General features: G+C 40.7%; 1 protein-coding gene across 28 annotated transcripts in view; it reads right to left on the bottom strand.

Annotated features, from left to right (window-relative positions):
* The window catches only part of LOC100977063 (cytochrome c oxidase assembly factor 1 homolog), a 121,066-nt gene extending 113,529 nt beyond the window's left edge, over positions 1 to 7,537 (bottom strand). For 11 of the 28 annotated variants that reach the window (XR_008626210.2, XR_004672431.3, XR_003028492.4 and 8 more), the window contains exon 1: positions 7,128 to 7,530. The gene's annotated coding sequence lies outside the window, so the exon portion shown is untranslated. Of the gene's footprint in view, positions 1 to 7,127 lie in introns of all 28 variants that reach the window. The other 17 variants (XR_010112741.1, XR_008626216.3, XR_010112742.1 and 14 more) reach the window with 5 other exon arrangements.
* Positions 7,538 to 13,785: the final 6,248 nt, after the last annotated feature.

The raw sequence follows: 13,785 nt of genomic DNA, 5'->3' as shown, positions 1-13,785 counted from the left end.
CGCCACTTTGCCCAAGCTGGTCTCAAACTCCTGGACTCAAGTGATCTACCCACCTTGGCCCCCCAAAGTGCTGGGATTACAGGCACGAGCCATCACGCCTGGCTAGGAAATGCTTTTCCCTACGACAAAACGAGAGTCTCGTTCTATCGCCCAGGCTAGAGTGCAATGGCACAATCTCAGCTCCCTGCAACCACTGCCTCCCAGGTTCAAGAGATTCTTGTGCCTCGTACCAGCTGCGAGTAGCTAGGACTACAGGCACATGCCATCACGCCCAGCTAATTTTTGTATTTTTAGTAGAGATGGGGTTTCACCATGTTGGCCAGGCTGGTCTGGAACTCCTGACCTCAAGTGATCCGACTGCCTTGGCCTCCCAAAGTGCTGGTATTACAGGCATGAGCCACCACGCCCAGCTAGTACATTCTTTATGTGATTGTGTTTCATCTCCCTCAAAAAGCTGGTGCATAAACAGGGAAAGTTGGGTGCTTAGCATCTATGTAATCTTGGTATTTGCTAGATCACTTATGAATGCAAGTGACATCAAAGTTCCACGAGATCTGGAACATCTAAATCCATCTGGGGACCTTTCCAGTAGATTTGCAAATGCCAAATGTCATAAGGCACCAAGAGCCCACAAGATAAAAGATCACCAGAGTCCAAATGACAGAGACCCAAACTAAGAGCAAAAGTCACATTAAGATACCAGTTCCTCCCATCTCTCCTGATAATACACTTGCTGTTAATAAAATGATATGGGTTGTAAAGTAATAATGAAATATTAAACTGAGACCTTATGAAAGCTGTTGCAATGGGAGGGAAAGGTTGGTAGAAAGGGTGTAACACATATAATCCTCTACCCTTTATCCCTTAGGGCTGCCCTTAAGCCATCCTGTTCCCAGGATCTGGCAGCTACATGCAATCTTAGTTTTCTAAGTTTTGGTTGAGCCACACTGTTGTCTGTTTTTCTACATTTTCCCAGTGATCCCTGGGAGGTCACAGCTATTCAAATGGATTGCAGTACCCACAATAATTTGCAGTTCCAACAACAGGAGAATAGTTGAAAAAAGAATGATACAGTTGTAAAAGAGAATAATGCTGGTCATCTCCTAATCTTCAACTAATGACATGGTTATCTTTGCATTGAGGGAGGTAAACTTGCCTGTCAGAAGCAGCAATAGTCACAGCACACCAGGGTAATTGCCAAAGCATCCAAATGGAGCAGTAGTATGATACCGGAATAATTCACAGACTTTTGGAACTATACAAGTTTGCAAACTCACCTCCATTTTAGAGTCTGTCATGATGGGTAATTTCCCCAAAAAGACTAAAAACACAGAAAGCATTAAGAAAAAAAAAAGGCCAGGCAAGGTGGCTCACACCTGTAATCCCAGCACTTTGGGAGGCTGAGGCGGGCGGATCGCTTGAGCTCAGGAGTTTGAGCCCAGCCTGGGCAACATGGCAAAATCCCATCTCAACAAAAAATACAAAAATTAGCCCGGCGTGGTGGCATGTGCCTGTAGTCCCAACTACTTGAGGGGCTAAAGCAGGAGGATCACTTGAGCCCATGAGGTCAAGGCTGCACTGAGCCATGTTCATGGCACTGCACTCCAGCCTGGGTGACAAAGTGAGACCCTGTCTCAAAAAACAAAAACCAAAAAATCTTGGATCATAGAGATGTTTACGATTTGGAAAACTATCCATGATAAACTTTTTATTTAGTCTGAATTGCAATAATTTTAAAACTCAAAGATCTCCAAGTCCTAATACAAAAACACCTACACCCCTTCAAGTAGGAAATAGTCCTTTGGAAAGGTAAACGTGATAATCCATGCCTAAATTACACAATTCCTTTAAATCTCATCTTTTATGTAAATAACAAAAACACTAAAGCATACGGGCAGTTCCTCAAAAAAATCAACAGAATTACCCTACAATCCAGCAATTCCACTTCTGGATACGTATACCTAAAAGAACTGAAAGCACAGCCAGGCGCGGTGGCTCACACCTGTTATCCCAGCACTTTGGGACACTGAGGTGGGCGGATCCCTTGAGGTCAGGAGTTCAAGACCAGCCTGGCCAACATAGCAAAACCCTGTCTCTACTAAAAATATAAAAATTAGCCTGCGTGGTGGTGCACGCCTGTAGTCCCAGCTACTCGAGAGGCTGAGGCAGGAGAATCACTTGAACCAGGAGGCAGAGGTTGCAGTGAGCCAAGATCACACCACTGCACTCCAGCCTGGGAGACAGAGCAAGACTCCATCTCAAAGAAAAAAAAAAAAAAGAATTGAAAGCAGGAACTCAGACATTTGTATACCAATGTTCATAGCAGCACTATTCACAGTAGCCAAAAGGTGGCAACAACCCAAATATCTATCGACTAATGAATGGATAAACAAAATGTGTTCTATGGAATACAATGTAATACTATTCAGTCTTTAAAAAGATGAAAATTCCAACACATGCCACAACATGAATTAACCTTGAAGACATGCTAAATAAAATAAACCAGACTCAAAAGGACAAATATTTTATGATTCCACTTTTATGAGGACCCTAGAATAGTCATATTCATAGACAGAAAATATAATGGTAGTTGCCAGGGACTGGAAAGAGGGAGGAACGGAGATTTATCATTTAATGGGTGCAGTGTGTGAAGATAAAAGTGTTCTGGGTCGGGCACAGTGGCGCACGCCTGCAATCCCAGCACTTTGAGAGGCTGAGGTGGGCAGATCACCTGAGGTCGAGAGTTCAAGACCAGCATGACCAACATGGAGAAACCCCGTCTGTACTAAAAATACAAAATTAGCTAGGCGTGGTGGCGCATGCCTGTAATCCCAGCTACTCGGGAGGCTGAGGCAGGAGAATCACTTGAACCCGGGAGGTGGAGGTTGCGGTGAGCCGAGAACACGCCACTGCACTCCAGCCAGGGCAACATGAACGAAACTCCATCTCAAAAAAAAAAAAAAGAAAAAGAAAAAAGTGTTCTGGAGATAGATGGTGGTTATGGTTACACAACAATGTTAAAGTACTTAATGGCACTGAACTGTATCTTTACAAATAGTTAAAATGGCCAATTTTATGTTATGTATATTCTATCACAATTTTAAAAAAGACAAAACACTGAAACAAGGAACACAGAGTTCTAACTGGAATCAAGCCAAGGGGAAAGAATGAAATCTTGGCCATTATATGTAAACAGAGAGATGCAATTTTTTTCTGGAAGCTATTGTATATCACTTTCCTTAGATTCTCAAAATGCTCAGTTTCTAAAAATACTTTTACTACTGGCTGGGCGCAATGGCTCATGCCTATAACCCCAGCACTTTAGGAGGCCGAGGTGGTGGATCACCTGAGGTCAGGAGTTCCAGACCAACCTAGCCAGCATGGTGAAACCCCGTCTCTACTATAAAACAAAAAAATTAGCTGGGCATGGTGGCAGTCACCTGTAATCTCAGCTACTCAGGAGGCTGGGGCAGGAGAATCACTTGAACCCAGGAGGCAGAGGTTGCAGTAAGCCGAGATCGCACCATTGCACTCCAGCCTGGGTACCAAGAGCGAAACTCCATCTCAAAAAACAGATATATTATATATAAAATATATATATTACTACTACTGCCTTTTAACCAACAAAATTTAAAAAAATACAAAACAATGTTAATAGGATTTTATAAAACTACTTTTTCCAACATGCCCCAAACAATACAGAACACAATAGCTACACTCAACCTCTGCATACATTAAATCTTCAAATAAATGTCTGCTAGTATGAAAAAAGTACCTACTATTTGGTGACCAACTGTCCAATATGGCTCTCACAAATCTAATGCAGCATATGAACATGAACAAGAGGATAAAAGAATAACTTCTTGGAGTCTGTTTAAAATAGAGAGTTAAATGAACAAAGTTGAAGCAGATCATGGCACATTTTTCAAGGCAGAGAGACAGGGAGGCAACAATGTCTGAAACAATGAACACTCTTAGGCTAAATATACCACCAGGGACTCAGATGTCACACTAACTGGGAACTACTATGTCAGTTTCTATAACTCCTATAATTAAAGAACAATATCCTAAACTACTAGCCAGAAGGCTTTTAGAGGCAAAGTCCTGACTACACAAAAATGTGAAACAATATAGTAAAAAATATAAAACAAAGTTAACTAAATAAATTAAAAATATCTGCCACATATCTAACGGTCAATGGCTTAAATCCCTACACAAACAACTCCTAAAAATCAATAAAGACAAAACTCCATACGGAATGGCAAATTATAAAGTTTTTCCTTGCTTCATTTTTCAAGTCTTAAAATGCTCCTCACGGGTTCTTTCACAGCATTTTTCCTGGGCCTGGCCTCCCACGTAGTTGTTGGAACACCATCACTCTCTAAACCACAGCCACACACCCATAAGGAGGTCTCCAGGGCTACAAAAAATTAATCTCATGTGCTTTTCATTTAAAAGAACGGTAGCATAATCTAAAAGACTATCACATATCTGATAAATGACTTGTATCTAGAATATATAAAGAACTCTTGCAACTCAATTACAAAAAAGAACCTAATTTAAAAATGGGCAGAGGATCTGAGTAGACATTTCTCCAAAGAAGATATATAAATGGGCAATAAGCACTTGAAAAGATGCTCAACATCATTAGCCATCAGGGAAATACGATTTGAAACCATAATATTTTCAAAAAGTTAGGAGATTTTTAATGGTCGCAAATCAAAGAAAAGATGAACGTTTGAGGTGGTGGACATACTAATTACCTGATTTGATCACTACACATTGTATACATTTATCAAAATATCACTCTGTAGTCCCTAAATATGTACAATTATTACATGTCAACGAAAAAGAATGAAAACACAATGACACACACTTCACACCTACTGGAATGGCTAGAATCAGAAAGACAGATAATGACAAGTGTTTGCAAGGAGTGAGAAATCAAAACCCTAATACACTACTGGTGAGAATGTTAAAAAGATGCACACTGATGCTTTGGAAAACAGTCTGACCATTTCTTAAAATGTTAAACAGAGCTACCATATGACCCAGCCATTTCACTCCTAGGCACATACGCAAGAGAAATGAAAACATGATGTCCACACAAAAACTTGTAGGTGAATGTTCACAGCAGCATTACACATAATGGCCAAAAGGTGGAAACAATCCAAACATCCACTAACTAATGGAAAATAAATTGTGGTAATACCCATAAAAGATTAACCAGCAATAAAAAAAAAGAAGTACTGACACTTGCTATTAAATACAACACAGATGAACATGAATGTTAAGTAAAAGAAGCCAGTTGAAAAAGACCACATGCTGTATGATTTCACTCACATGAATAATCCAGAATAGTCAAATATACAGTCAGTCAATTCATAGTTGCTTAGGGCTTAGAATGGGGAGTGGGGATGGGGAAGTCAGGTGAGCCTGCTGAATAAGTACAGGGTTTCCTTTTGGAGTGATGAAAATGTTCAATTGTTCCAATATGGCTCTCACAAACTGAATGCAGCATATTAAACATGAACAAAAGAATACAAGAATAACTTATTGGAGTCTGTCTGAAATAGAAAATTAAACCAACTAATGAAGGTGAAGAAGATTACAGCATATTTTATGATGATGGTTGTACAACTTTGTGAATGTACTAATGTACTAATTACTTTTAGGTTTTCTTTCTTTTTTTTTTTGAGATGGAGTCTAGCTCTGTCGCCCAGGCTAGAGTGCAGTGGCGCAATCTCGGCTCACTGCAAGCTCCGCCTCCCGGGTTCACACCATCCTCCTGCCTCAGCCTCCCAAGTAGCTGGGACTACAGGCTCCCGCCACCACGCCCGGCTAATTTTTTGTATTTTTAGTGGAGACGGGGTTTCACCGTGTTAGCCAGGATGGTCTTGATCTCCTGACCTCGTGATCCACCCGCCTCGGCCTCCCAAAGTGCTGGGATTACAGGCGTGAGGCACCGCTACATTTTAAATGGTGAACTCTTCGGTAGGTGAACTATGTGTCAGGAAGCTGTTTTATTTTTTTAAAGGACTGAAGACTGTTTTGTTTTGTTTTGTTTTCATTTTATCCCGTTTTTAAAACAGTGCCTAGCAATATTATGAATTCAATCGATTTTGGCTAAATGCTAGAACAAAAATTAAAACTTGAGTAAACCATATAAAACTTTGCCATATCTAAAGTTATTAAATTACCGTAGACTGGCATGGTGGGAGCATAATATGAGTGGACCTGCAGGTGTGTTTTCCATGAAAGTAGCAAAGACTGAAAAATTCAGCAGAATCAAGACCCTGAAGGCCCTTGAAGTTAGGCTAAGAAATGTGTATTATCCTGAAAGCAACGGGAAGGCCAGGAAGATTCTGAGGACAGAAATAACACAATCTGATATGCGTTTTAAACGTGCAGGTGTAAGCGGAGAGTTGCTACTTCTATCCAAAAGTGAGCCACCTCAGAAATAAAGCAATAGCCCTCCGGGGAGAATGGGGAGGAATCAGGGGAAGATCGGAGAAGCAGGTTATCAAATTATCAGAATCTCCATAGATTTTTTAAAATTACACAGCATCCACCCCCAAACACACATACAGACTGATAGGCACTGATATATACATAAATACATCCAATGTCCCCTACACAGAAAATCACTTTTGCAGTCAGCCCCTGTTGGGAGGGTTTTTCTGTTATTCAAGTGTGGTGGGGACAAAAAGTATTATAACCACTAAACCAGGTAATTCTTTCCTACAATAATTTGGGCAGCGTACTCCTCAGGGTGTTGAAATTTAGCACTACCAACAAAAGTGCCCAGTCCCAACTCTTCGAGAGGACCCTAACTCTTTACAGTGTGCTGTTGGGGATGGTCAGCAAAAACTGTAGGACAAGGTCAAGGTTAGCTCGACACAGCCTCCTAACTCCGAGCGGACGGAGCCACTGAAGGTTACCAGGTGCCAAAGAAGCTGCGCAGGGAGGCCGCGACCCGGCGCCGGCGCGAACCTCCGCGATGTGACCCGTGAGGGAACTCTCCAAGAAGCAGCGCACCCCGCGCGCAAAGGCGGCCCCCCGAATTGCAGGAACATACGCTTCTTGCTGGGGGGAAGACGGAGACTCTTATACCGCGGGAGACTAACCTGTGAGCAACAGAAGCACCACGCTACAGAGAGCATGACGAGTTCTTCCAGGTGTGGGAAAGCACGGGTAAAGGCCCGCGGTGCTGCGCACCAGCGGGGAGCAGTAGAGACTTCCGGCGTCTGCTGCTCGCAGGGCTAGAGCGTCGAACCGGGACAACCGGAGGCTTCAGCTCACCTCGGATTGTAAATGCTAACACGGGTCCTCCGGCCGGCTGATCCAGAACTTAGGTCGCCGGGACGTGTGGCTTCTGCTTCTCAGACGCTCGGACTCGCGCCGGGAAGGGTTTCGCCTCCCCTGGTCTCCGCTTTTTTTTTTTTTCTGCGTCCGGTTATTGCAAATGCATTCAGTCCAGTAGCACTAGCCCAGGAAATTTAAGCCACCGGCTCACGTTGCTCCTCACAGGTATGCGGCGCTTCCGCTGGCCTCCAAGGACACGAAGCCCCGGGCCGTCTGGCCCCTCACTCTAGCACTGAAATCCCTGCCGCCCCGTTCAGCTGACAAATTTGGCAGCACTAAATTTTATTTTATTCGACAAATTAAGTACCCAGTTAACACCAGGGAGTAACGGGGTAAGAAAATTTCAGAAGGCTGGTGGATAATAATAGCATTTACCTCATAAATTTGTTATGAGGATGTGAAGCACTTAGAATAGTGTCTGGCACTTTGTAGGCGCTCAGTAACTGTTAGCTGTTATTATTTTTATATTGATTATTCCATAGTCACCACTATTATCACCTTAATGTCAAGCTTGAAATCCAGTATCTTTCCTCTGCGAAGCCATCACTCCAAGACTAATTAACTTTAGACTGGGGCATTCTTCTTTAAACTCTTAATCACACATCCCTATCAGAAAAAATATATATATATTTACATGTATCATGTATGGCATTAATATATTATGCATGCTATAAAACTCACAAGACATCAAACTTTTGATGAGGTAAAAACAATTTTTAAACTTTTTTAAAAACTTCTAACAGAAGTTCTTTTCTTCCCCCACAACAATTAGGTTGCCAAACATACATTCTATCACTCTGGAATCCACTAGCTAAATGAGCACATTATCAAAGCAACCTACCGCTGAATTCTGACTTCCCAGAATGTTTCTTTTCCAAAGAATTAATAGAAACTAATCAGATTGTGAAGTGCTCGGCCATAAGGACTATTTAAATGGTTCTTAGAGAAAAAGAATAAATAAAATAGGCATCCACTGAGTAATATTCATCGATGCAACATTGATTATTGACTTCTTACATTTTCAAAGAGATTGAGGTTATAATACCTTACACCAAGCTTAATATTTCAAAGAATAAATCAACTAATAAAAAGCTTATGAGGTTTGGTATATGTGCATTTCATACAACGTTCATGAAAATGAACCCGAGATCAATTAGCTCCCGTTCTGTACCAGAAAGAGAAATATGTTTACTTTGTAAGTAATAAAACATTAAATAGGCTTTTCTGACCATTTGCTTGAAAACTCAGAACTTAACATTTCTATCACTGGACTTAAATCTGCTAAAGTTTTCGTCTAAATTTTACATTAAAAACAAAACTCTGTAGTGAATAATGTTACCTACCCAATATTCATTTTCCTCTAACTCCTTTGTACCAAAATCCTTATTTTATTCAGATAGCTGCCCTGTTCCCAGAATCAAAATGATACTGATTAAACCAGTCATCACACAGAATTTTTTTGTCATCTAAATTTTACATTAAAAACAAAACTCTATAGTGAATAATGTTACCTATCCAATATTCATTTTCCTCTAACTCCTTTGTACCAAAATCCTTATTTTATTCAGATAGCTGCCCTGTTCCCAGAATCAAAATGATACTGATTAAACCAGTCATCACACAGAATTTTTTTGGAAATAGTTGCTAATCAAGGAACGAGTATATGACCCAGGTTGGCGCAATCTGACTGAAGGAAAGGACCTCTATTTCATGCTCAGGAGAAAGTTTCTGATATACTGTCCTCTTGACGTGGAAACATCTATCCCACACTGTCATTAATAGCCATCTTGCCCATCACAAGGAATAAAACTGATGGACCAATGCTGAGGACAACTGAGCAAGTTATAAAACGATGTCCTTGGTGACATCATTCCAAACCTGGAGCTCACCCTGTATCTGAATGCCTTGTAGGGATGTCTGATAAGTTTCCTTATTGTTTTTGTTTTCTGTTTTTCTGAGACTGAGTCTCACTCTGTCGCCCAGGCAGGAATGCAGTGGCATGATCTCAGCTCACTGCAACCTCTGCCTCCCGGGTTCAAGCAATTCTCCTGCTTCAGCCTCCCAAGTAGCTGTAACTACAGGCATGCACTGCCACGCCTGGCTAATTTTTGTATTTTTAGTAGAGAAGGGGTTTCACCATGTTGGCCAGGCTTCTCTTGAACTCCTGACCTCAGTGATCCACCCACCTTGGCCTCCCAGAGTGCTGGGATCCTTACTGTTTTCTGATAGAGATGCCATAAAGATTAAATGGGTTAAAATAGTGCTGGTCATATTGTAAGTATTTTAAGTGCTTAATAAATTTTAGTTATTATTAACTCACCTTAAGTCAGGGATTCTGTTTCTTATAGCCAAAAGTACCCATCAAAATACACATTCTACCTCTCTTTTTCTAAATATTTAAAGAAAGGGTCTGTTTTGATACTTTTAAACTAAGGAGCCAGGGAAGGGGTAGGAGGTGGAGAGAGGAGGGGCTGACTATAATGCTGTATGAGGGCTACTGTTAAGTGGTTAAATGGCTGCTTTGAGATTCACTCAAGAGCAGCAGGATCCTATAACTATCAAATCTGAATGAGGTTACTACACATCGTAGTTGTATGTATACATGAAAGTATCATTTCCTGCATGTTAATATTGTGATCCACTGCCTTACTAAGTTGCTTTATTGTTTGGAGTTCATTCTGGTAGAATTTCTAAGTTTGCAATCTTATCATTGAAATAGTTTTACCTACTTCTTTCCAAGTTTTATACCTCTACTTTCTCATATCTAATTGCTTTGGCTAGTATCTCCAGTAAAATATTTAATAATAATAATGACAGTAGACTTTTATGTCTTATTCCTATCTTTAATGAGATATCTTTAGAATTTTCCCATTAAGCATGATGCTGGTTTTAAGGACTGAAGTAGATATCTTTTATCATGTTAAGGAACTATCCACCTATTGAGAGAAAGAAGAAAATTTTGGCATAAGAGCTTTGAGAAAACAAAGCATTGAGCGTGCCATAATGTCCTGTCATAAAAATAAGTAAAAGTTAGACAGTATTTACCTCAAAGACACTGAGAAAATTAACATTAGCTAGGTTGGTATGAATGTCCTTTCTTGCTTATCTTACTACCAGCATGAAATTCAGTCCTGCTTAGTTTGTTTACAAGAAATTCACCTGTGATATCCTGATTTTTAACCCTGAAAAAGTTATTTATCTCTTACAATATAGGACTGTTTAATGTAAAGTTAATGCTTGCTCTACATGTTTTTTGTTTTTTGCTTTTGTGTTTGCTTTTACATGTACTCCAAGCACATGCTCTACATGTTTGTTATAGGAAATAATGTGCACCTCCTATAATTTTGTTATAGGAAATTGTAGCTGTTCAAATATGCTGATTGCAAAAAATAAGGGACATTTTATAATAATTGGGTTAGATCATCAAGAAGATACAACAGTCTTAAATTTGTATGAATCTGGCCAGGCGCAGTGGCTCACGCCTGTAATCCCAGCACTGTGGGAGGCTAAGGCAGGCGGATCACGAGGTCAGGAGTTCGAGACCAGTGTGACCAACATAGTGAAACCCCATCTTTACTAAAAATACAAAAATTGGCCAGGCGTCGTGGTGCGCATCTGTAATCCCATCTACTCAGGAAGCTGAGGCAGTAGAATTGCTTGAACCTGGGAGGCAGAGGTTGCAGTGAGCCGAGATCGTGCCACTTGCACTCCAGCCTGGGCAACAGAGCGAGACTCCGTCTCAAAATAAAAAAAATTGTTTGGAACTAATAGCAGAGCTTCAATAAATGTGAAGCAAAGACCGACAGGACAATTCAAAAAATTGGAAATTGTAGGCTGGGTGCGGTGGTTCACACCTGTAGTCCCAGCACTTTGAGAGGCCAAGGTGGACGGATCGCGAGGTCAGGAGTTCAAGACCAGCCTGACCAACAGGGTGAAACCCCGTCTCTACTAAAAATACAAAAATCGGCCAGGCATGATGGCGTGCACCTGTAATCCCAGCTACTCAGGAGGCTGAGGCAGGAGAATTGCTTGAACCCAGGAGGTAGAGGTTGCAGTGAGCCGAGATCGCAGCACTGCACTCCAGCCTGGGTGACAGAGTGAGACTCCATCTAAAAAAAGGAAAAAAAGAAAAGAAAAATTGAAAATTGTAGTGGAGATTTTAACATTCATCTCTCAGCAATTAATAGAAAAACTAGACGAAAAAATCAGTAAGTGCATAAAAAACTGGAGCAACACTATTAACCAACTTGACCTGTTTAATATTTATAGAACACTCCATAAATAGCTAAATTCACCTTTTAAGTGTGTAGAATATTTTTATGCCAGTTCATAAAATAAACATTGATAAACTTAAATACATTGAAATTGTATAAAGTTTTTTGTCTTACCATAATTATAAATTAGTAACAGATATCTGGAAAACCCAAATATTTTGAAATTAAGTAACACACTTCTTTTGAAATTAAGTATACACTTTGACTCATGGGTCAAAGAAGTAATGGTAAAGGAAACAAGCGTATTTTGAAGTGAATAAAAATAAAAATATATATCAAAAGGCATTGAATGCAGTTAAAGTAGTGCTTTAGGGAGGAAAATTATAGCATTGCATGCTTAATATAAGGAATAAAAATATAAGAAAAGAAAAAGTATAAGTTAAATTATTTTAGCTTCCACTTTAAGAAATTAGGGGGAAAACTAAAAATAATAGAAAATGAAATAATAAAGATAATTTTGGAAATCAATTAAGTAAAAGAGCTAGTTCTTTTTTCAGTTTATTTATTTATTTTTGAGATGAAGTCTTGCTATGTTTCCTAGGCTGGTCACAAACTTCTGGGCTCAAGCAATCCTCCCACCTCAGTCTTTGGAGTAGCTGGGGATTACAGGCACTCAACACTGCACCCAGCTAAAAAAGCTGGTTTTTTAAAAAGACCTGTAGGGTCTAGCCCTACGGGGCTTAGCAGGTGTTCTCCCCATGTGCGGAGACAAGAGATTGTAATAAATAAAGACACAAGACAAAGAGATAAAGAGAAAGCAGCTGGGCCCGGGGGACCACTACCATCAAGATGCGGAGACCGGTAGTGGCCCTGAACGGCTGGGCTCGCTGATATTTATCGCATACAAGACAAGGGGGCAGGGTAAGGAGGGTGAATCTTCTAAGTGGTTGACAACGTGAAGCAAGTCACATGATCATAGGACAGGGGGCCCTTCCCTCTTAGGTAGCCAAAGCAGAGAGAGAGAGAAGGCAGCATACATCAGCGTTTTCTTCTATGCACTTATAAGAAAGATCAAAGACTTTAAGACTTTCACTATTTCTTCTACTGCTATCTACTACGAACTTCAAAGAGGAACCAAGAGTACGGGAGGAACATCAAAGTGGACAAGGAGCATGACCGTTGAAACACAGCACCACAGGGAGGGGTTTAGGCCTCCGGATGACTGCGGGCAGGCCTGGATAATATCCAGCCTTCCACAAGAAGCTGGTGGAGCAGAGTGTTCCCTGACTCCTCCAAGGAAAGGAGACTCCCTTTCACAGTCTGCTAAGTAACAGGTGCCTTCCCAGACACTGGCATTACCGCTTGACCAAGGAGCCCTCAAGCGACCATTATGCAGGCGTGACAGAGGGCTCACCTCTTGCCTTCTAGGTCACTTCTCACAATGTCCCTTCAGCACCTGAGCGTATACCCGCTGGTTATTCCTAGGTTATATTAGTAATGCAACAAAGAATAATATTAAAAGCTAATGATTAATAATGTTTATAATAATGATTGATAATTGTCCATGATCATCTCTATATCTAATTTGTATTATGACTATTCTTATTCTAACTGTTTTCTTTATTATACTGAAACAGTTTGTGCCTTTAGTCTCTTGCCTCGTCACCTAGGTGATCCTCCGCCCACAAGACCAATAAAATTGGTAAACCTGTAGCTAAACTGATCAGTCAAAAGAAAGAGAGAGAGAACACAAATTACCAATATCAGGAATGAAAGAAGAGAAATCAGTAGAGATCAGTAGAGACATTAGAAGAAAAATAAGGAGTTCTGTTTCTAGTTAGAGCTGAGTACCTCCTATTGGACCAATCTTCCCATAGATAAAAACTAAAAGCTCTGGACCAAGTACAAAAAATAACTACCTAAAGGTACTGGAGAACACCCTAAGAAGGTAGATACCAGAGGGAAGTTGATGCTGGGAAGAAAGGAATGGGACCCAGGGGGTTTCCCATTGTCATGGGTTTTCTGCTTGAGGACAGGCCCCAGTTGTTACTCTCAATCTTACTGGCTTCAAAAACCAGAGTTTTTGACACATAGTGCATCTGGAAAGTGGGGGGAAATCCAAGAAAGGAAATCCCCCATAAAGGAAAGAAGTCAGAGAGAAGGCAAACCAAACTATTTGTATGTATGAGCTGCCCACATTTCTGGC

The sequence above is a fragment of the Pan paniscus genome, chromosome 6 (genome assembly GCF_029289425.2).
Source record: "Pan paniscus chromosome 6, NHGRI_mPanPan1-v2.0_pri, whole genome shotgun sequence".
Lineage (NCBI taxonomy): Eukaryota > Metazoa > Chordata > Mammalia > Primates > Hominidae > Pan > Pan paniscus.
Note: the sequence above shows the minus strand (reverse complement) of the source record. Positions and strands in the feature narration are given on the sequence as shown.